This window comes from Canis lupus, chromosome 26 (genome assembly GCF_011100685.1).
Source record: "Canis lupus familiaris isolate Mischka breed German Shepherd chromosome 26, alternate assembly UU_Cfam_GSD_1.0, whole genome shotgun sequence".
In the NCBI taxonomy this organism is placed as follows: domain Eukaryota; kingdom Metazoa; phylum Chordata; class Mammalia; order Carnivora; family Canidae; genus Canis; species Canis lupus.
The window spans coordinates 18232603-18252916 of NC_049247.1; the positions used below are offsets into that span (position 1 = coordinate 18232603).

The following is a 20314-nucleotide window of genomic DNA, read 5'->3' on the forward strand; positions in this document are numbered from 1 at the left end:
GAAAACTTGCTCAGGAAATCCTGGCTGGCTGGAGGAGTGGCTAGTGAGACTGCAGATAGAAGGCCAGCCATGTGGCACACAGAGAGAGGTGAGGGAGGGCAGATGGGCAAGGTGGGGAGGTACACTCATGGTAGGTAGGCGCATGGAGCTGCCAAGCTCTGAATTGGAATCTCTAATGAACAGAATAACCAGCAATTCTCTCCAGTTCAGCCCCTCCCACCTCACCCAGCAAATCCTTTAAGATCTGCTGTTATTCTGAAAGGAGCCATGAATCTAACACCCCACATCTATCTTACAGAGGTTACCTGCACAGAAAACCTATGGACCCTTTCTTTTTTGCAGAGTAATGATGTGGGATCTAAAGGCCACCACAGGGGCAGCCCCAGTGGCGCAGCGGTTTAGCGCTGCCTGCAGCCCGGGGTGCGATCCTGGAGACCCGGGATCAAGTCCCACATCGGGCTCACTGCATGGAGCCTGCTTCTCCCTCTGCCTGTGTTTCTGCCTCTCTCTCTCTCTCTCTCTCTCTCTCTGTGTCTCTATGAATAAATAAATAAAATCTTTAAAAAATAAATAAATAAAGGCCACCACACAAAAACTTTCCCTCAGTAAGTACAAGGACATAAAAGGGGGAACTGTGTGAGAAAGCTTTCCAAACAAACTCTGGGCCTCAGTTTCCCCATCTGCAAAATAGGGATACTAACTCATGCCCCATTTACTTGCATTTATCTGCTCTTGGCATAACATAAACAGAAAGCATTGAAACATATGTACACATCATGAGTGTAGAGTGTCTGTCAGCCTCCAGTCCTCAGAGTGACTGTGATGGGTATTAGTATGGCTGTTGTACTTTGCTTCCATTTCACAGTTCAGTAAACTGTGGCTCAGAGAAGCTCAGTACCTTGACTTTGCTCAAATCCACTCCTGACACCTATGCCTTTTGCACTACCCCACCACCAGAAGTGGATACAAATACATTTCATAAAAGGGACAGTGTTACAATGAGCACATGTATACAATTGTAAAATCAGACACCTGGCTGTGTCCCTGGAAGATGGAGCAGCTGAGCGACACATAGACTAACAATGCCAGACATGCACAGTGGTCCAGGAGGAGCACTGTGCAGGTGGTTTGATCTCACAAACAGTAAAGGCCAGAGGAGTCCTCCAGTGAAGTTCTGTGGACCATGCCATGCCGAGCTGTTGCCCTTCGCTGAAATAATCCAGCCGACCTGAAAACCGAGCTCGGCTGGAGCTATTTTTATTTCTTGTCAAACAAACCCAAGCAGTAGGCGCCAGGTGCCAGAGCAATCATGAGTCCGGTCACAATGAATGCAGGAAACCACTCGGTACTAAGTGCGGCACAGTGACCAAATGAAGACTAGAGGAGGTGCGTGGGGGCAGTGATCATGATTTCTTTCCAGCTGTTCCCCACCCTTGCAACACACACCCATACCTGGCAAGGTCTCTGAGGGACTGAGGGAGGGGTCAGAGTGTCAGTATTAAAGCAGCAATCCTGTTCCGCACTAGGATTTTTCCTCCCACCAAGATGCACTCCTGAGTATATGCTGCCACTTACCATGACTGTGGCCACTGCCACCAGCTCCTTTGTCATGTGGGTCTGACAAGGCCCCACAGGGTGACTAGGGGAACCCAGCTCACAGGGTGTCACTTTTCAGCAGGAGACTGGTATCATGCATCAGGCCATGGGGGAGGAGTCTGGCTGGCCAGTGTTCCAGCACGGGTGACTTTTCACCCAAGTGAGCCATGCTCTTGTTCATCACCCACAAATATAAGTCACTTGTAAAGATCCGTGCTCAGCCTCCCTGACCTCAAGCTACCTGAGAAAGGCTCTCCTCCTCTAGGGCTGGCCAGCCTGACCACCTCCCCTAGCTTGCCAATCCTGTACTTAGGCCTACTTTACTGCTTACACAATCAACCTCTCACCCAAACCTGTCTGGAATATGTTTTAAATGCTCCCCTAATCAACAAGTGCCTTCTGTTCCTCTGTGTTCATCCATCAGACACTTTGCCTGCGTTTGGCCAACTTAGGCCTGATGGAAAGAGAAGCAGAGCATCAGGATGAAGGGTGGGTAGCCAGGAACTCTCTAGCTGGCAGATGGATGGCACAAGGTCCTTTTGTTAATTCAGAGATAATTAAGGTGACAGGAGGCAGCCACGTGAAGCTGCTCAAGCCTTCAAAGTTGAGTGGGGAATACCTTAACCCGCACTCCGGCCTGCAGGAACAGGGGGGTGTCACAGGTCACCCTGTTTCCCAAAAATCCATCTGTTCCAGCCTACAGCCTAGGAAGGGACACATGGGGATCAGAGAATCCAGTGTCCTTATTTTTAAATGAGCAGAGGCCAGAGGTCCCACGTGAAATTAGCGACGTAGCCATGACCAGCACTAAGGGCCCATCTCCAGGTCAGTGCTCTTTCTATACCAGGGCACCTTTCACAGCAAAAATCCATCCTTGAGCACCTCGTCTGGTGCCCTGGAAGGTGACCTGGGTCCACATCTCAGCTCTGCCACCTAGAAGCAGAGCCTTGGGCAATACAATACCCTCCCTGAGCCTCAGGTCACTCATTTGCAACATAGGGTAAGGATGTATTTATTGAGACAGAGCTGTCAGGAGTCCAAGGTGATCACCCACGCAGGACACAGACTAAGTACAATGTCCAGTATGGTTCATCCTAGAAAGCACTGTGAGCAGCCTCGCTGAGGACCCAGGGTAGGCTGGGTCGCCACAGCGACACCCCACCACCCAGTGTCATCTCAGACAAATCAAGTTCTCTCTGTGAGCCTGAGTTTCTCTATCTAGAAAAGAAGGGAAAGGACAAAGTCCCACCCATCTTAGATTACTAGGTCTACATAGTCACTGAACACAACCTTCCCTGTCTTGGGGCAGTGAAACACAAAGAACAAGGCAGATGACCGACACTGAGCTTTCTCCTCTACAAATGGACACAACGGGCTCACATCTGGGTAATAGGCGCCAGTGTGCCACCAGTCAGGCATTGGGGCCACTCCCCAAGGATCGGCCAGCCCAAATGGGACAAGCAGGTACCCGCCCCACCCCCACCCCGGCACATGGGACAGCCCCAGGACTCATCAGCTCCTCAGCCCCCCAGCCTCAAGCTGCTTAGGGCCGGCACTGCAGAGCAGGTGCTTCTCGAAGGGCGGAGATCTCTGGGGCCTCAGCAGCTTAGGCTAACTGGGCTAACTTCTCATCGGTTCCCTGATCCCATGGGAATATTCCCAAGGACTCTGTATGGTTTAGTTACTGCTGCTGCTGTTTTTTGAGAGGGGGTCACATTTTATGTTATTCAGGAAGAGATTTTTTTTTCTTAAAGCCAACATAAGGGTTAAGGAAAGGGAGAAGAGGATGCTAGAGAATGCTGTCGGGGATCAGAAGTGATACCTAATAAATCACTGGGAGTGTTTTTCTGTCACCAGCGTCTGCTGAGCACCCAAGCTATCACAGCCCTTGTGCTACGAGCTTTATAGGTGTCATCCCATCGACTTCTCCCTGCAGCCCTCTGCATGGTGGCCACATCTTACTCCTCTCCGTAGGTAAGGAAACAGGCTCAGTCACTCCCCAAGCTCACACGTCTATGACCCAGGTGGCCTCACTTGGAAGACCACACTTTTTTTTTTTTTTAATTTTTATTTTATTTTTTATTTATTTTTTTTTGGAAGCCCACACTCTTAATCCTCATATGCTCTCACTCTTGGGGCCGGATTTCCCTCCATAAGTCCTGAAAAAGGTCCCGAGTCAGGACATGTGGGAAGTGACTGCCCAGTACTACTTGTTTTTTGTTGTTGTTGTTTTTAAGATTTTATTTATTCATTCGTGAGAGACACAGAGAGGCAGGCAGAGACATAGGCAGAGAAAGAAGCAGACGCCCTATGGGGAGCCTGATGTGGGACTCGATTCCAGGACCCCAGGATCACAACCTGAGCCCAAGGCAGATGCTCAACCACTGAGCCACCCAGGCATCCCCCAACTGGTTGGTTTCTTAAGAGCTGTGAGCTGATTCATAAACCCGTGTCCACTGCTAAGAGACTTAAATGCAACCAAGAAAGAAATATCAGAACCACTTCTCTAGGCTTTGGGGGAGACAGGAGAGTCCTGCTCAAATAAAGATCAAGACTTTCAAATCGAGACCTATCCACTAGAATCCCACAATCAGGAAAAGCCAAATCCTTCTAGGGGTAGTAATGATGGGGAGCTAAAAGAGATAATGGCTCTGGGTCTCTGAGGGATGAACAGGAGTTCACCAGGCTACTGAGGGGGACAGGATGTCTCGAGCAGTTGCTCTTGGCACCATGCTACATGGTAAACTAACTCCACTGGCTAAAGATGGGAGCGCTATCAAAGTTACTTAACCAGGGGATCTTTGGGTGGCACAGCGGTTTGGCGCCTGCCTTTGGCCCAGGGCGCGATCCTGGAGACCCGGGATCGAATCCCACATCGGGCTCCCGGTGCATGGAGCCTGCTTCTCCCTCTGCCTGTGTCTCTGCCTCTCTCTCTCTCTGTAACTATCATAAATAAATAAAAATTAAAAAAAAAAAAGTTACTTAACCAGGAACAGCAATTAGTGTTCTACTGTAAAGGATACTCATTTATTTTCTTTAATTTTTTGCACCTGAAGATCTGTGACAATGCAGGTGACAATGGAGGAAGAAATAATCCGAGAGTCTCGCCTTCCCCTATGACTGGGCTGAGGACACTGGGCTCATGAGAGGTCATACTTCCTCACCCCAGAAGGAAAAATGCCCAGGGAGAGCAAGAGAATTGCAACCCTCCCCTCGAACAGACCCTGCTGTCCCTAACTCCCTAACCATAATGGCTAATGCACCTCATGTTGGTAAGTAACATGGCATCTTCCAACATAGTGACTGTCTTATATTCAGGTATTCAGGTTCTCCTTTACTCCTCCCAGAAGTTCTGCAGGGGAAGTAGTATCTTTTTTTTTTTTTTTTTTTTAAGATTTATAAAGAGAGAGGAGGGAGAGGAGCAGAGGGAGGGAGAAAAGAGCAGATGCCCCAACATCGGGGCTCCACGCAGGGCTCAATCTCACAAACCTGAGACCATCACTCAAGATCATGACCTGAGCCAAAACCAGGAGTCAGATGCTTAAGTGACTAAGCCACCCAGCACCCCAGGGAAGGAGTATTCTCATCCCATTTCACAGATTGGACATGAAAACCCAATGCCCAGAAAAGGGAGTGATTCGACCAAAGTCACACAGCTTGGAAGCACATGGAATTCAACCCTGCTCTGCCAGACTCCAAAGCCTGTATTTGTAATAGGTGGAGGTTAGTTAGCAGGCTAGTGATTCAACTGATTGAATGAGTCCAAAGTCTGGACATGACTCCATACTAAACACTCATCAGAACATCTACATCTCTGGAGAATACCTAGTAAGCATAGATTTTTTAAAACAAAGATTTATTTATTTATTTATTTATTTATTCATTCATTCATTCATTCATTCATTCATTCATGAAACAGAGACAGAGAGACAGAGAGGCAGAGACACAGGCAGAGGGAGAAGCAGGCTCCATGTAGGCAGCCCAACATGGGACTCGATCCCGGTCTCCAGGATTACATCCTGGGCCGGAGGTGGTGCTAAACCGCTGAGCCACCCGGTCTGCCCCCCAGTAAGCATAGATTATCCACATGTCTCTGCTTTGGGACCGAATCCCAAACTGTCTGAGCAGGTGTGCAGTACCTGAGGCCACTGATTTGGAGACACATTCCTGGCCACAGGAAGAACACATTTATGAAAAGTCTGTGAATTTTGGTTTTCCCTGGCCCACTGACTGCAGGTGCTCAATTAACACCTAGTGAGCCAAACCCATCTTTTGATGGGGTTGATCTGCTGGCCCAGGCAAAACTGGCCCCAATGTTCCATCCAGGCCCCTGCCTTGGAGAAATGTCAGAGAGACAGCTCCCTACCTCCAAGGGAAAACTTGTTCAGCTGTCTCAAAGGCTCAGCGGGCTCACTTGTCCCACCAGAGCCTCACCTGAGCCATCCTTGTGCCTAAGTTGATGGTCGGACATGACCTAGGACCTGGGACCCGGCCACCTTTGCAGATGGAACTCTATCCATTCTCTATTCCTTCTGGACCAGGAATTTGCTTTCCTCTCCCATTCACTCATTCATCAGCTGATTATTTCCTGAGCACCTGCCAGGCATGGTGCCGGCTGCAGGGGGCATGGAGCAAACAGCGCAAGGACGGCCCCACCTGTGCAGGATTTACAATCTCACGGCACAGCTAGGAGTTACCACAAAGAGGCCCTTGCTGTGACACCAGAAAAACATGCCACAGGGGACCTACCTCCTTCTGCCAGGTCAGGGATGGCTTTCTCAATGTAGGATGTTTCTGCTTCACCAGAAAGGAGTGTGACTTAGCCAGGCAAGGGCAAGGAAGAGTGCTAGTGGCATATGGTGCAAGAGGCACAAAAGGCTAGAAGCAGGAGCCAGGAATTTTGGCACTTTCGGGAACCACACAACCCCCACCCCACCCTACCCACCGGCACTGAGAAAGGGGTAGAGGAGGTGGAGCAGCAGACAGGGACATATGACTGCAGTTTCGCAAAAGGCATAAGGGACTCACATCTCCTTGGAGCAATGGGAGAGCTACAGGGCAAGAGTGAACAGATGCTGCAGTTGGACAGCCTGGAAAATCAGCCCAACCCCCAACAAACCATGTGACTACAGGCAGAGCAGTTAACCCAAGCTCAGTCATTCCATCTGTAAAATGGGGATAGTAACAGTATAGACCTTGGCACCCCGAGGGGGCAGGACAATGCACTCATGTGGGTAGATTGCTTAGCTTGGCATAAATGAAACATGCCCTCAGGAGCTGCTGTTGATTACTGTAGTTCTTCTCATTAATTCTGCTGCTCAGGGTAGTACAGGGCAGCCACTGCCTTGGAGACCAAGGGGCTTTGCACAAGCCTTCTCCTTCATGTTGAGCTGAGACATGGTGGCTCCTCCTTCCACCAACTGCCCCTGGCTCCGCTGGCCGAGGGCCTCCCTCCAGCCTAGTCCTGAGGCAGAGCCACTGCCCCAACCAGCCTGAAAAGTGGTGATGTAACTAACTCCTCCCAACCTGAGTCAACTTGACCTTCTGGGGACCTGTGCTCTTCTTCCAGGCCATCCGAGCACTTCCTGCCAGCTTTGGCAATCTGATGGCCAATGCTGGGAGGAATCAGCAGAGTCCCATGGGTGATCTGCCACTCTAAAAAGGAGCAACCTCTCCTCTGTCCTCTCCCTTCCAGAACGAAAAGCAAAAATGGCTCTAGACAGAGAATCGGAGGGTCTAGGGATTCAAGCCTTGACAACACCAGCAGCCAGGACACTCCGCAGTGTCAGTTCCATACTTGAGTCTCCGGACCTCTGGACTTCTCAGTTTTGAAGGATGCCAACCTCACAAGGTCTCTAGTAAAGGACCTGAGCCTGGACGAGCTTGTAGGTTGTGTGGACAGAGGGCAGCACTAGCAGTCTCGAGGGCCATTTGCACCTGCTACAGGGCAATGTTGCGGAAACCTCTCAGGGTGGGGAGAGGGTCCAAAGCACGGCCCCACCCTGGAGACCCTCACTGGCAGGTCATGTTTTCTGCCAGAAACTAAGTCATTTCCGAGTTTGGAATTAAGACCTCAGTGGGCAACACAGCATATTGGTTGGAGTATGGAATCTGGAGTGGCTAGCTCCAAGTTCTGTTTCTGCTCTTTACTTCCGGTGTGACCTTCAGCAAATTTCCTCACCTCTCTGAACCTTGGTTTTCTCATGTATTCAGTGGGGATGACAAGAATGGCTTCCTCAGAGTTTTTGGTGAAGTTTACATGAATTAATATAAACAATGCAGGGATCCCTGGGTGGCGCAGCGGTTTGGCGCCTGCCTTTGGCCCAGGGCGTGATCCTGGGGACCCGGGATCGAATCCCACATCGGGCTCCCGGTGCATGGAGCCTGCTTCTCCCTCTGCCTGTGTCTCTGTCTCTCTCTCTCTCTCTGTGACTATCATAAATAAATAAAAAAATTTAAAAAAAAAAATTTAAAAAAAAAAAAAAAAAAAAACAATGCAAATGAAGAGTGTTCTAGGGATGCCTGGGTGGCTCAGTCAGTGAAGCATCTATCTATCCAAAGCATCTATGCCTTTGGCTCAGGTCACGATCCCAGGGTCCAAGGATTGAGCCCCACATGGGGCTCTCTGCTCAATGGGGAACCTGCTTTCTCCCTCTCCCTGCCACTCCCCCTGCTTGTGCTCTCTCTCTTGTTCAAATAAATAAAATCTTAAAAAAAGAAGTCTTCTGGGGAACCCTGGGTGGCTCAGCAGTTTGGTGCCTGCCTTCAGTCTGGGGCGTGATCCTGGAGTCCTGGGATCAAGTCCCACATTGGGCTCCCTGTATGGAGCCTGCTTCTCCCTCTGCCTGTGTCTCTGCTTCTCTGTGTGTCTCTCATGAATAAATAAATAAAATCTTAAAAAAAAAAGTCTTCTAATATTTGTCATACTTTCCACAACACACAAGCATTACGCTAAGAGCTTTATCTAAGATCAAGGTCAAGCCACTGTTATCACTTATTTGAACCACTGTATAAGCCTCTTGACCCAGCTCCCTGACCCCAGTCTATGAAGCACAGAGAAGCCAGGAGGAACCTGTAAAATATTCCTTGTCCCAGGGATTACGATTTCTAAGCACGTTTCCCACTAGAAGGAACCAGGACTGCTTGGGAAAATGGCTCATTCCAGGGCTGGGGCAGAAATGTACACCTTGAGCTGCCATTTTTTGTCCTGCCTGAAAGCAAAGACCCTGAAGGGGCTTGCCCTGCCAAACCGATGCCTGGGCCTGTGAAAATATGATTGTTGCAGTGGACTGAAATACATCCAAGCAGTCTCAAAAATCATGTGGTCATCATGTTCCTCAAAACAAAAACAACCTCACCAATATCTCAGGAGCTTGCAATGGCACCACTCATGACTCTGAAAACTGACTTACCAAAAAAAAAAAAAAAAGAAAAGAAAAGAAAAAGAAAAAATGCCCCACGTTTCAGGGTTGCCAGATGGTTGTTGTTATAGAATGAGAGAGTTGTATGTTATAGTATGATAGCTAATAAGTGAACGAGGATGGAGAAGTAGGAAACCACATTTGCAACCAGTAAGGAAATTATATTGACCTAGGTAGGCTCTGATTGTCCATGGCTTATAAACTATCTAGTGAAAGGCTGCTGGAAACTTTCCAATGGAGATCATTGGTTCTCACGCTCACTGATGAGTTCACATCACCAGAAGTGGGATAACCTGACGTTATGATCCTCTCGATGTGACACAGTAGACATCACCCAGCAAGATGGCAGCACCTTTGAAGTATTCTTGTGAAGGACTTGGACCTCAATTGAGTCAAGCCTCTAAGACCTAAGCACTAATCTCTAGGGAGAGAGAAAGATGTTAAATAACACTTGAGACGTGTGTAATCAGCCACATCCAAAATGCTGCAAATTCCATGGGAACAAATGACTGAGTTTCTTCAATAAGTAACTGGTATTTAATAAAGGCAGGGGTTGGCTATCACAGATGAAGAGAGACTTAATAGGACTTTTTTTGTGGGTCCTGATTGGAAGAGACCAAGTGCTCAACATCTCAGATGGTCAGAGGGCAGTGAGCATGAACTGGGTACTTAGTTAAGGAAATACTACTATTGTGTTGGAAACAATCATGGCAATGGTTTTTTAAAAATCTATCTCTTTTCGATACTAAATACTAAAATACTAGATAAAATACTAGATGAATACTAAAGTATTCACTCCCAGAACTCTAGTTAATGCCAGGCTGCTGAAGTACTCAAGGGGAGAGCAATTTCTCTGCAATTAAAGTGAAATGTGAGGGGTGTATGGGTGCTTGCTATGCAATTCTTTCAACTTCATTATACATTTGAAATGTTTCACAGTAGAATGGAGAAAATACAGGGAAAAGGCTATATGGTGGATAAATAAAACTAGAAGTACAGAAAGGTGATAGTTATTGAAGAGAGTGATGAATACTCACTATTGGGACTATCAAAATAAAAACCTTTTGTAGGGATCCCTGGGTGGCGCAGCGGTTTAGCGCCTGCCTTTGGCCCAGGGCGCGATCCCCTCAGACCCAGGGTCGAATCCCATGTCAGGCTCCCGATGCATGGAGCCTGCTTCTCCCTCTGCCTGTGTCTCTGCCTCTCTCTCTCTCTCTCTGTGACTATCATAAATAAATAAAAATTTAAAAAAATAAAAATAAAATAAAAAAAAAACCCTTTTGTACAGCAAAGGAAACAATAGTATGGGGTTCACCATACTATTAACTTGACCTCTGAATGTATAAAAAAGTTGGGGCACCTGGATAGCACAGCCGGTTAAGACTCTTGGTTTCAGCTCAGGTTGTGATCTTGAGGTCGTGGGATCAAGCCCAGTGTCAAGCCCCAGGTCAGGCTCTACACTCAGCGTGGAATCTGCTGGAAATTCTCTCTCCCTGCCCTTCCCACTTGTATGTCTTCTGTCTCTCTATATATAAATAAATAATCTTAAAAAAAAAAAAGTTAACTTGTCTTCTATGCCAAAAAGTTAAGGCACCCTGTCTACTGGTTAAAACCTGTATATTAGTACCAACAGTTAAGATTTATTAGTACTTCCTGTGTGCCAGGCTCTGTACTACGCATACTGAGATCAGTATCATAAAAAAGTCTTTTTTTTTTTTTTTAATTGAAGCATAATCTCAAGAGTTCAAGAATTAAACTTGCCCAAAGTCACTCTGGCAGTGAGCAGAATGGAGTTTCACGTTCTCAGTGGCTTCTCATTGCACTCCTTTGTGGTCTACGTGTCCCTAAGGATCTGGCCCCTGCCCATTCTCCAGCCACTGATCCTCCTCTAGGCCCTCTGTGCATGTGGGCCCATATTTTGGAATGTTCTTTCCCTTCACTGCCCCCTGACATAGTTATCTCTTGCTCCTTTTTCTGTTTTTGCTCCAGTGTTCTCATCCCAGACCCGCCCTGACACCCATGGGTCTTATTCTTGATGACATGTCCCCTTTCTTCATGTCACCACATGCTGACCTGACATTATTGTCACCAATACACTTGCTCATCTCTGCTTGTGGAATGTAAGCTTCCTCGGGACAAGGACTGGCTCTGTACTGCCCCTGGCTCCACAGGGCAATGTCCAGCCCATCCTTCCCTTCTCCCTGGAGTGTCCTTCTGCCCCAGTGAGTCTCCGGCATATGAATGTCAAGGTCAGGCAGTGGGCAACCACCTGGACAAGCAGCTGAGTCTTCACCACTACCCTGCTCCCTCCCTCTTCCTGTGACATAAAGAGCTGTCAGAGATATTGCACTGAATGCCAGGCCCCTGCTCTATGCCCTCATGGCTCCCTGTCCTCTCCCTCCCTGCACTCATCACAGACTGCAGTCATGTATGAGGTCACTTTACATGCACAGCCATCTTCCCCACTAGAAAGTAAACTCCATGAGGGTAGAGGGGCCTAAAACCCAGGTCTTTTCAGATTTCTCAATGGTCCTCATACAGGCTCCCTGACCCCCTTCACCAGCAAGTGTTAAAAAAAAAATTATTCTGGCCATAGGGCACTTTTGTAAATCAAGCATAAACACAGCAGAAGGCATACAGCAATCTTTCAACAGATCAAAGAAATTGCCAAATGATAATAAAGGCTAATGTTTGTTAAGTACTTACTGTATACCAGGTCTTATGCCATGCACTTCATGTTTATTATTCCTTACATGTCCACAAAGACTCTAGGAAGTATGTGCTCCCATTTTGCAAATGAAGAGCTGAGGCAGAGGAGGGATCTGCTGCCCAAGGTTCCATCCTGAAGTGGCAGAGCTGGGGGGTCTGTATGTGTCTGCTTTGTGCTTCCCCTACACCCATCACCACCTCACCCCAAGCCTGAACATTACTGCAATGGCCTGCTGGCAGATCTCCCTGTTCCAATCCATCCAGAACCTGGGAGGCTGGGCTCTGGCTCTGTACATACACACACACACACAGTGCCCTAGAGCCCTGTACAGAAACTCCTGCCTGTGACACTTATCCATGGAAGGATCTTGCCTCTGGGATTCTGAAGGAAAATTGAAGGGACAAAATGAGACTATTCTTTGCTTCTCAGGAGGTGCCTCTGAGACACCAGCCCTGAAAGATGGTCCCCATTGCTGCCAAATCCCAAAGTCACATTTTGGAGAGTCCCACCACACGTTAGTAAATTCAAGGCTCTGCGAAGTCCTGCCAGAAAGGGTCTGGGCTACCTATCGGCAGCCCAATGTTTCCTAAACTGTAACCAGAGCCCCTTCTCCACTTTACACAGGTTATTCCTTCAAACTGCAGGGCCCCTAAGTCCCACCATGTTGGGAATGTGGGAATAAGAGATCACAGCCTTCCTCATAACAGAGTGTGGAAGGAAGATCTGCTAAGAGGGGTGTTTCCAACAACTAATAATTCTAGTTACTCCTGGAGCCTTAGATGTTTACTTCCAAATAGAAAGGAGAATATACATAGGGTTGTCCTTTCTTGTCACTCTTGCCCATAATGTGATGTGATTTGATTTGATTTGATTTGATTTGAAAGGGTGGTGCTTTAAAGTCCAACAGGGGTGGCGTAAATCCTAGGCTACCTGAAGAGTGAGGGCTGTATTCCAGAGTTCCAGCACAGGTAAGGGTGCTGAGGTGTGCTAGGTGGCCCAGAGAGGTCCAGAAAGCAGGACTTCTTGATGTGGGGCTGACCTGGGTGGAGACTGTCATTTGTTTGGTGATTGACCTGAGCCAATCATGCAAATTCTACAAACCTTGGTTTCCTGGTTTGGGGAATGGAATAAATAACACCTCGTCCTAGGATTGTCCTTGTGCATAATTCAACACCAGCTGCGTGCCAACCACTTAGTAATCAGTATCTCAGGTTCCCTGTTGTGCCCACGCCAAATTGCCCAGCACAATCTAAACAAACACGTTCTATCTTCCTGGAGAATCCTATTACTTTATGGTAGTAAGTTTACTGTTATTATAACAAAGAGATCTATTAGAATAGAATGTGAAATATGCATGAAGCCTTCAGATAAAATGCACAATTTCTGACCATGCTTCCAGGCAGGCTTCCCATGGTACAGATGCATAGTTCTTTAAAGATCCTGGAGTCGGGATCCCTGGGTGGCGCAGTGGTTTGGCGCCTGCCTTTGGCCCAGGGCGTGATCCTGGAGACCCGGGATCGAATCCCACATTGGGCTCCCGGTGCATGGAGCCTGCTTCTCCCTCTGCCTGTGTCTCTGCCTCTCCCTCTCTCTGTGTGACTATCATAAATAAATTTAAAAAAATTAAAAAAAAAAAAAAAAGATCCTGGAGTCAAAATTCAGAGGAAGCTTTAGAATAAAAAAGTTTCTACAGGGTAAGACTTTGAGGGAGTCTCTACTTGAAAAGATTAAAATATCTATTGCTCCCTGAAGAGCAAGATCAAGTATCTCCTGTAACACTCTAATTTACATCTCGTATCTAAAGATAATAGAACTTACATAGCACCTGAGCAGAAGCAAGCAAACAAAAAACTTTCTTTGCATAAACTAAACTATTGGGACTATCAAAATAAAAACCTTTTGTACAGCAAAGGGTAAAAAAAAAAAAAAGGCAACTTACTGAATGGGAGAAAGTATCCTCAAATGACATATCTGATATGGGGTTAATATCCAAAATATGATAAAGAACTTATACAACTCAACACCAAAAAAACAAAAACTGACTTAAAAAATGGACAGAGGGGATCCCTGGGTGGCGCAGCGGTTTAGCACCTGCCTTTGGCGCAGGGCGTGATCCTGGAGACCCGGGATCGAATCCCACGTCAGGCTCCCGGTTCATGGAGCCTGCTTCTCCCTCTGCCTGTGTCTCTGCCTCTCTCTCTCTCTCTCTCTGTGTGTGTGTGATGTGACTATCATAAATAAATTTAAAAAAAAAAGGACAGAGATCCCGAATAGACATTTTTCCAAAGAAGACACACAGATGGCCAACAGATAGGTGAAAAGATCATCAGGGAAATACAAATAAAAACCACCATGAGGAGCACCTGGATGGCTCAGTTGATTAAGCATCTGCCTTCAGCTCAGGTCACAATCCCAGGGTCCTGGGATCAAGCCCCGCATCAGGCTCCCTGCTCAGCAGGCAGCCTGCTTCTACTTCTCCCTCCTGCTCTTGATCTCTCGCTATCTCTGTCAAGTAAAGAAAAGAAAGAAAACCACCATGAGATACCACCTTACACCTGTCAGAATGACTAAAAATCAAAAAGACAAGAAGTAACAGGTATGTTGGTGAGGATGTAGAGAAAACGGAACCCTTGTGCACTGTCGGTGGGAATGCAAACTGGTGCAGCCACTGTGGAAAACAGGATGGAGTTTCCTCAAAAAATTAAAAATGGAATTACCATATGATCCAGTAATTGCACCACTAAATATTTACCCAAAGAAAATGAAAACACTAATTTGAAAAGATACATGCATGCCTATGTTTACTGCAGCATTGGTTTTTTTGTTTTGTTTGTTTTTAAGATTTTATTTAGCCATGAGTGACACAGAGAGAGAGAAAGAGAGAGAGGTAGAGACATAGACAGAGAGAGAAGCAGGCTTCATGCAGGGAACCGTATGTGGGACTCATCCAGGGACTCCAGGATCACATCGTGGGCGGAAGGCAGGCGCTCAACCACTGAGCCACCCGGGCGTCCCTGTTTGTTTGTTTTTTAAAGATTTTATTTATTCATGAGGAACAGAGAGAAGCAGGCTCCCTGTGGGGAGCCAGAAGCAGGACTTGATCCCAGGACCTCAGGATCATGCCCTGAGCCAAAGGCACTCAACACTCAACACTGAGCCACCCAGGCAACTCTGCAGCATTGTTTACAGCAACTAAGATAAGGAAGCAGTCCAAGTGTCCATCAATAGATAAATGGAAAACGAAGATGGGGTGTGTGAGTATATGTGTATATATACACATTTGTGAGTACTGCATAGCATACAGAGAAGTTGAACCACTTCTGGTGTACACCTGAAACAAATATAACATTGCATGTCAACTGTAGTCAAATCTAAAAATATGTTTTAAAAATCTCCTTTGCAGAGGCATAACACTCTTTCCTAGAGCTGCTCAAATAAATTTATGAACTGAGGATGTTTGTACCTCCAATCACATGACTGAAGATCAGCTGAGTCTTTCCATTTAAAACTTGAAGTCACTGAAGAAATCATATCTTCTAGATATCTCCCATGATACTATTAGAAGGAAAAAAAAAAACAATTTATAAAACAATGTCTCTATCTTGCAGTTGTTAAATGAAAAGACTGGCTTTCCAGGAGTTCCTCTATCAGCCCTCAGCCCTGGCCCCTTAACTCAACCTATATGGAAGCCCACTGATGTTAATCCCAAACAAGCTCCACACCCAGCGCAGAGCCTGACTCAGGGCTCCATCTCATCACCCTGAGGATCCTGACCTGAGCCAAAATCAATAGTGGATGCTTAGCCAACTGAGCCACCCAGGCTAGGGTCTGCTTAAAAAAAAAAAAAAAAGAGTAATAGTTTGAGAGATTGAACATCCATAAGAAACAGAATAGTCTTCCTTAAGACAGAAGGGGAAAAAAATCAGTTGCCTTTTCAATAAACCTAAAACCTCACCCAACTTTTGGGTTTAATCAATGGAAGAGTTTGCAGATTCCCAGCAACACAACCATTTATAGAAGCAAAGACAGGCCCTTCTCCTTCATCTATGCTGTATTTCCAGCCCTCGGAACAGCTCCCTGCAAACCTAATAGGAATTCTTGTTAACCTGGAAAGCCCACATACATACGTCTGCAAAGAGGCTGCTCTTCCCATGCAGAACCCCCCGCCCCCAGACCCCAGCCACATGGATGCCAGCTTGATAGTCAGTGACCCAAGCTCACTTACCACCTGTCCCTCCACCTTTCCTTTGCCTGTGTCCTCTCGATTGTGCGTTCAGGGTTGCATTTTCCGGGTTCCTTGTTTGTTGAGGGCCTGAATCTAAGCTGGCTAGCTGCTCACTGCCGTGACTGTAAACGTCATTTTTAGATTAACTGGCCCCTGCCAGGTTTAAAAATATCCCTGGAGCACTTAACCTTCAAGGCACTGGAGCAGTACTGGCCCAGGCGAAGTGGAACAAGATCTCGCACCAAACCACTCACATGGCCCTGCCACCCCTGGAGGGCTCTGCTTGCCACCTTTCAATCCCAGACTTTGCTTTATTTCACAATTCTTAGAAAACTAAGCCATGGGGCATCTAAAGTCCAAGTTGTCCTAAGTGATAATGACAAAGTCATTCTGGCCCTCCTAGGACATGCAGAAAATGAATTGCACACAGGTTGTTGAGTGTTTGAGATATGGCTTCTGGAGCAAGCCCACAGCGAAAGCTCCAAGGGGTTCATTCACACAATTGTTATCAAAGGATCACCTGGCTTCTCCCTCCCAAGGAAAGATTTGGTAAAACTTTCTCAATGAAAATGCCTCTCAATAAAATGTTTCATAGTTCTTGTGGCTTGGAGAAAAAAATCTACCCTCAAATAGTTCCACTTCCATTCTGGGTAGCCCAGTTCTTGCTAGAGCCCAGCAGGGAGGGCAGAAACCCAGTGCACACTGTCCTTACAGATTGTTCTGTGACGTGGGGAGGGCTGGAGGCATGTAGGACAAAGGTCACCTCTAGATCCAAACCAGAGCAGTTAAAGCTGAGGTCACACAAAAGGGAGCAGTGCTCTGACAGAGGGTTAAGGGGGAATAGCAGCTTGGTGGCCCCAATTTCAGTAAACCAGGTTGCACCTCACCAAACAGCAAGTGGAAAAACCTGCAAGGGCCCCAACCTATGCAAAGGGGTTAGAATAGTGGCGGGGAGAGGTACAGCCAGAGCAACTTGCTTTGCCATCTGGTTTTCCAGAAAGGGAAAGTCAACAAATTGGACTTGCAATTTCTCCACTGGACTTGTAAGCAGGAAGCGTACTCTGTGCCTGCTCCTGAAACCCTGATACTGTCGCCTGCACCCTGGGACAGCACTACATAGGCTCTACAGGCGTGGAGGATGAAATCATCCGTTCAGTAGGAGTGGAGGCCCTGGTGCGCAGCCTGCACACCTTCCGTCCTCCGATTGGCAGCCCTGATGACGGGCTTTGGTTACTCAACCAAACAACGTCGCTCAAAGGATAGCTTGTGCAATCCCCTGAGCGAGGCCCATTTCTGACTACAAACATGCCCTGTTTTTTTTCCGGGAGAATAATCTATGCCTCAAGGAAATTCTGTAAACTTCATTTGGAAAACCTTCCTATAACAACTTCAAATAACGATGGGGGCAGAGTGTAAATAGTGACAAGACAACTGGGCTTTGGAAACAGGCTCATGCAGATTCAAATCCTGTTACCTGTGGCTCTGGGCAAATGACTGGGTCTGTTTCCTCATCCAGCTATTTTGCCATGTGGTTGGGAGAAAGGAATAAAATGACATACACAGATATTCTGGCATAGTGGCTTGCTCGTAACAGGCAATTCATAATGTCTTCCTAACAAAACTCCTTACTTTCTGACAGAAGACTGCAAATGCTCCTGCTCCCCCTACACACACACACACACACACACGCACGCACGCACGCACGGAAGAGACCACAAAACTCAAAACTCGTTCTGGTAGCTCAGCTATCCTCTGACACTCTTTACAACCATAGGTATTTTCTAGAAGCTGAAGAGCAGGCTTGAAACCACTTAGTAAGTTCATAAACTTTTCCCACCAAGCGCAAGAACATTCACAGAGAAATAGATTTCTTCAAATACATCTTAGATTCAGAAAGTCCTAAGTATCGTTATCACCAAAAAGAAAAAAATTAAGTGACCACATGGAGTAAGAAAAACAGGGTATCTGGATAAAAGCTGAGGGATCCCTGGGTGGTTCAGCGGTTGACTCAGCGATTTGGCACCTGCCTTTGGCCCAGGGCGTGGTCCTGGAATCGCGGGATCAAGTCCCATGTCGGGTTCCCAGCATGGAGCCTGCTTCTCCCTCTGCCTGTGTCTCTGCCTCTCTCTGCGTCTCTCATGAATTAAAAAAAAAAAAAAAGCTGTGCAGGTCCTGCTATAAACTGGACACTTGATAAAAATATTGATGTCTCCTCATCCCCCACAGAGGACCAATTAAATCACAATTTCTGGGAGCAAGCCTGACTTTGATAGTTTTTAATTTCTCCATAAGACAAGGAAACCAAAGGGACCCATGAAAGAAAAAGCTGGTTTCCCGCCCCCCTCCCTTCTTTTCCTGCTTCTATTTTGCTAGGATCTGACCCCCATCCTATCCATGCCTTAATGTCTGTATTCCTTGCAAGGGATAAGGAGTTAATGACACCTTCAGAGTCTTCCAGCACAAAAGAGAGCATCTCAGGAAGGACGGGGCAAAGCCATCGCATGCATATTCCAGATCACTGGTACTAGACAGCTTGATGCCAAGATCCCCCGGCTCCAGGGAATAAGTGCCTTGAGATGGACACCTGGACCTTATTCTTGCTCTCACCAGTACCTAGGTGCCTGGAAGGACGTGTGCATCAGACCATCATCAGTCAGTAAAAACCCCAGACCCCAGACAAAAATGAGACTCCTGCTTCTTTTCCTTCCCCAGTCTTTCAGATGCTCGTTCTGTATCTGCCATCTTCCATAAACCCTGCTCTCATTTCCTGCTGGCTGCTGTTTGACTTCCATCATACATGAAAGCCAAGGACTCTCGTGGCTGGTCTTGCAGAACCCTCTGGGTCCTCGGAACTGGCCTGCCTGCATCACCCAGGTGGGTACCTGTGATGAGGCTTAGGCTTACCAAGGGCTTGCTGAAAGCCTCTGGTTCCCCCACGCCCACAAATGCCATCAGCTGAGAGGACAGGGAGACAGGATATACACAACTTGAGTAGCAAAGAATGCCAAGTACTGATCTCCTAGTCTGTCCCACTCACCAACATCTGCATTTCCAAACAGACGTCAAAAATTTAAAGGTTCCAACCAAGATCATCAACAAGGTGATCTGAGGTTGGCAAAGCCAGATTCAAAGTGTTGGAAGGACTCAAAGTAGGAAGAGAGGCCACCTAAGTTCCAAACTTTTCTCAGCTTGAGTCAACAAGCCAGAACCCTCCAAAGTAGCCCAGAGCATCCTACCTGTTTTGCCTTGTAGGTCTCCAAAGACTGACAAGAATGAAAAGCCACTGCCACACACACACACATGCCTCAAAGTTTGCTTCTCCAGTCCAAAACTCTAAGACTTAATTCTAGGTGCAAACCAAAGCAGAAAGTGAATTTCAAAAGGGACAGAATGTATTATATAATAGTGGGAGCATACTAACATGCTAAAGTCTAAAAGAAAAAAAAAAAAAAACTTCCATTCTGACTTTGCCCTGCTGGACTCAGTTCAGATAGTGACTTTCGCACGATTATTTTATAACAGGACATTTTGCAGTAACAGACTTCCTTGTTTTCCAAAAGCCCTCAGCAGATATTCTTCTTGCCTGAGAAGAGAGACAATCATTCTGGGCCAGGTTCTCACATGTTCCCACAGTGAGCCACGCAGAACTCTCTAGTGGCAGGACACAACACAGGAGTACTGTCATCGTAGACATCTGAGTGGGAGCTCCTAAAACAGGGATCTGCCAGCCATGGCCTGTGCTGCCCATTTCCTTATGGCTCTTGAGCTAAGAGTGGTCTTTACATTTGTTAAGGGCTTGGGGCAGGGGGAATCAAGATTTCATGACATGCACAAATCATGTTCAATTCCAATTCTGGAAGTTTTATTGGAAGACAGCCACAACTGCTCATTTACATTTTGCACACAGCTGCTATCTCTACAAGGGAAAGTGGAGTGGTTCTGTGAGCAGGATAAATGTAGAGCCTAAAATATTTATCTATTTGGCCCTCTATAAAGTATTCTGACTCCTGACCTAAAATTGCCTTTCATTCATTTTTGCAAATCTAGTGTTGTCATCATAGCACATCTGAAAATGTGGGGGGGGAAATCCACAACTACATAGCTAAAACGTCATCAAAATGAGTCGTTTCTTAAAAACAAGTGTTTGATTTGCATCTTTTTTGGGGGAGGGGATCATAAGTCATTTAATGTACGGCTCTGTGTTGTTTAAAGCATCCACTCGATGCTTTCATTAAAAAGAAAAACATGTATCAGTTTGCTTTTTTTAATGATTTATGGTAACATAGAGTTTGCTGCTTCTTCCCTCCTCAGAGCACTGTTGGAAGAGTTGCCTAAAGCCAAAAAAATAGGCTTTGTAGAAAT

The 20314-nt window shown here is 46.7% G+C and overlaps 1 protein-coding gene across 1 annotated transcript in view; it reads right to left on the bottom strand.

Moving 5' to 3' along the window:
• ACACB (acetyl-CoA carboxylase beta) overlaps nucleotides 1–16170 on the bottom strand; it is a 131926-nt gene extending 115756 nt beyond the window's left edge. The window contains exons 1-2 of the mRNA XM_038575404.1: nucleotides 15953–16170; nucleotides 15191–15282 (exon numbers count right to left, since the gene is read on the bottom strand). The gene's annotated coding sequence lies outside the window, so the exon portion shown is untranslated. The remainder of the gene's footprint in view (nucleotides 1–15190; nucleotides 15283–15952) is intronic.
• Nucleotides 16171–20314: the final 4144 nt, after the last annotated feature.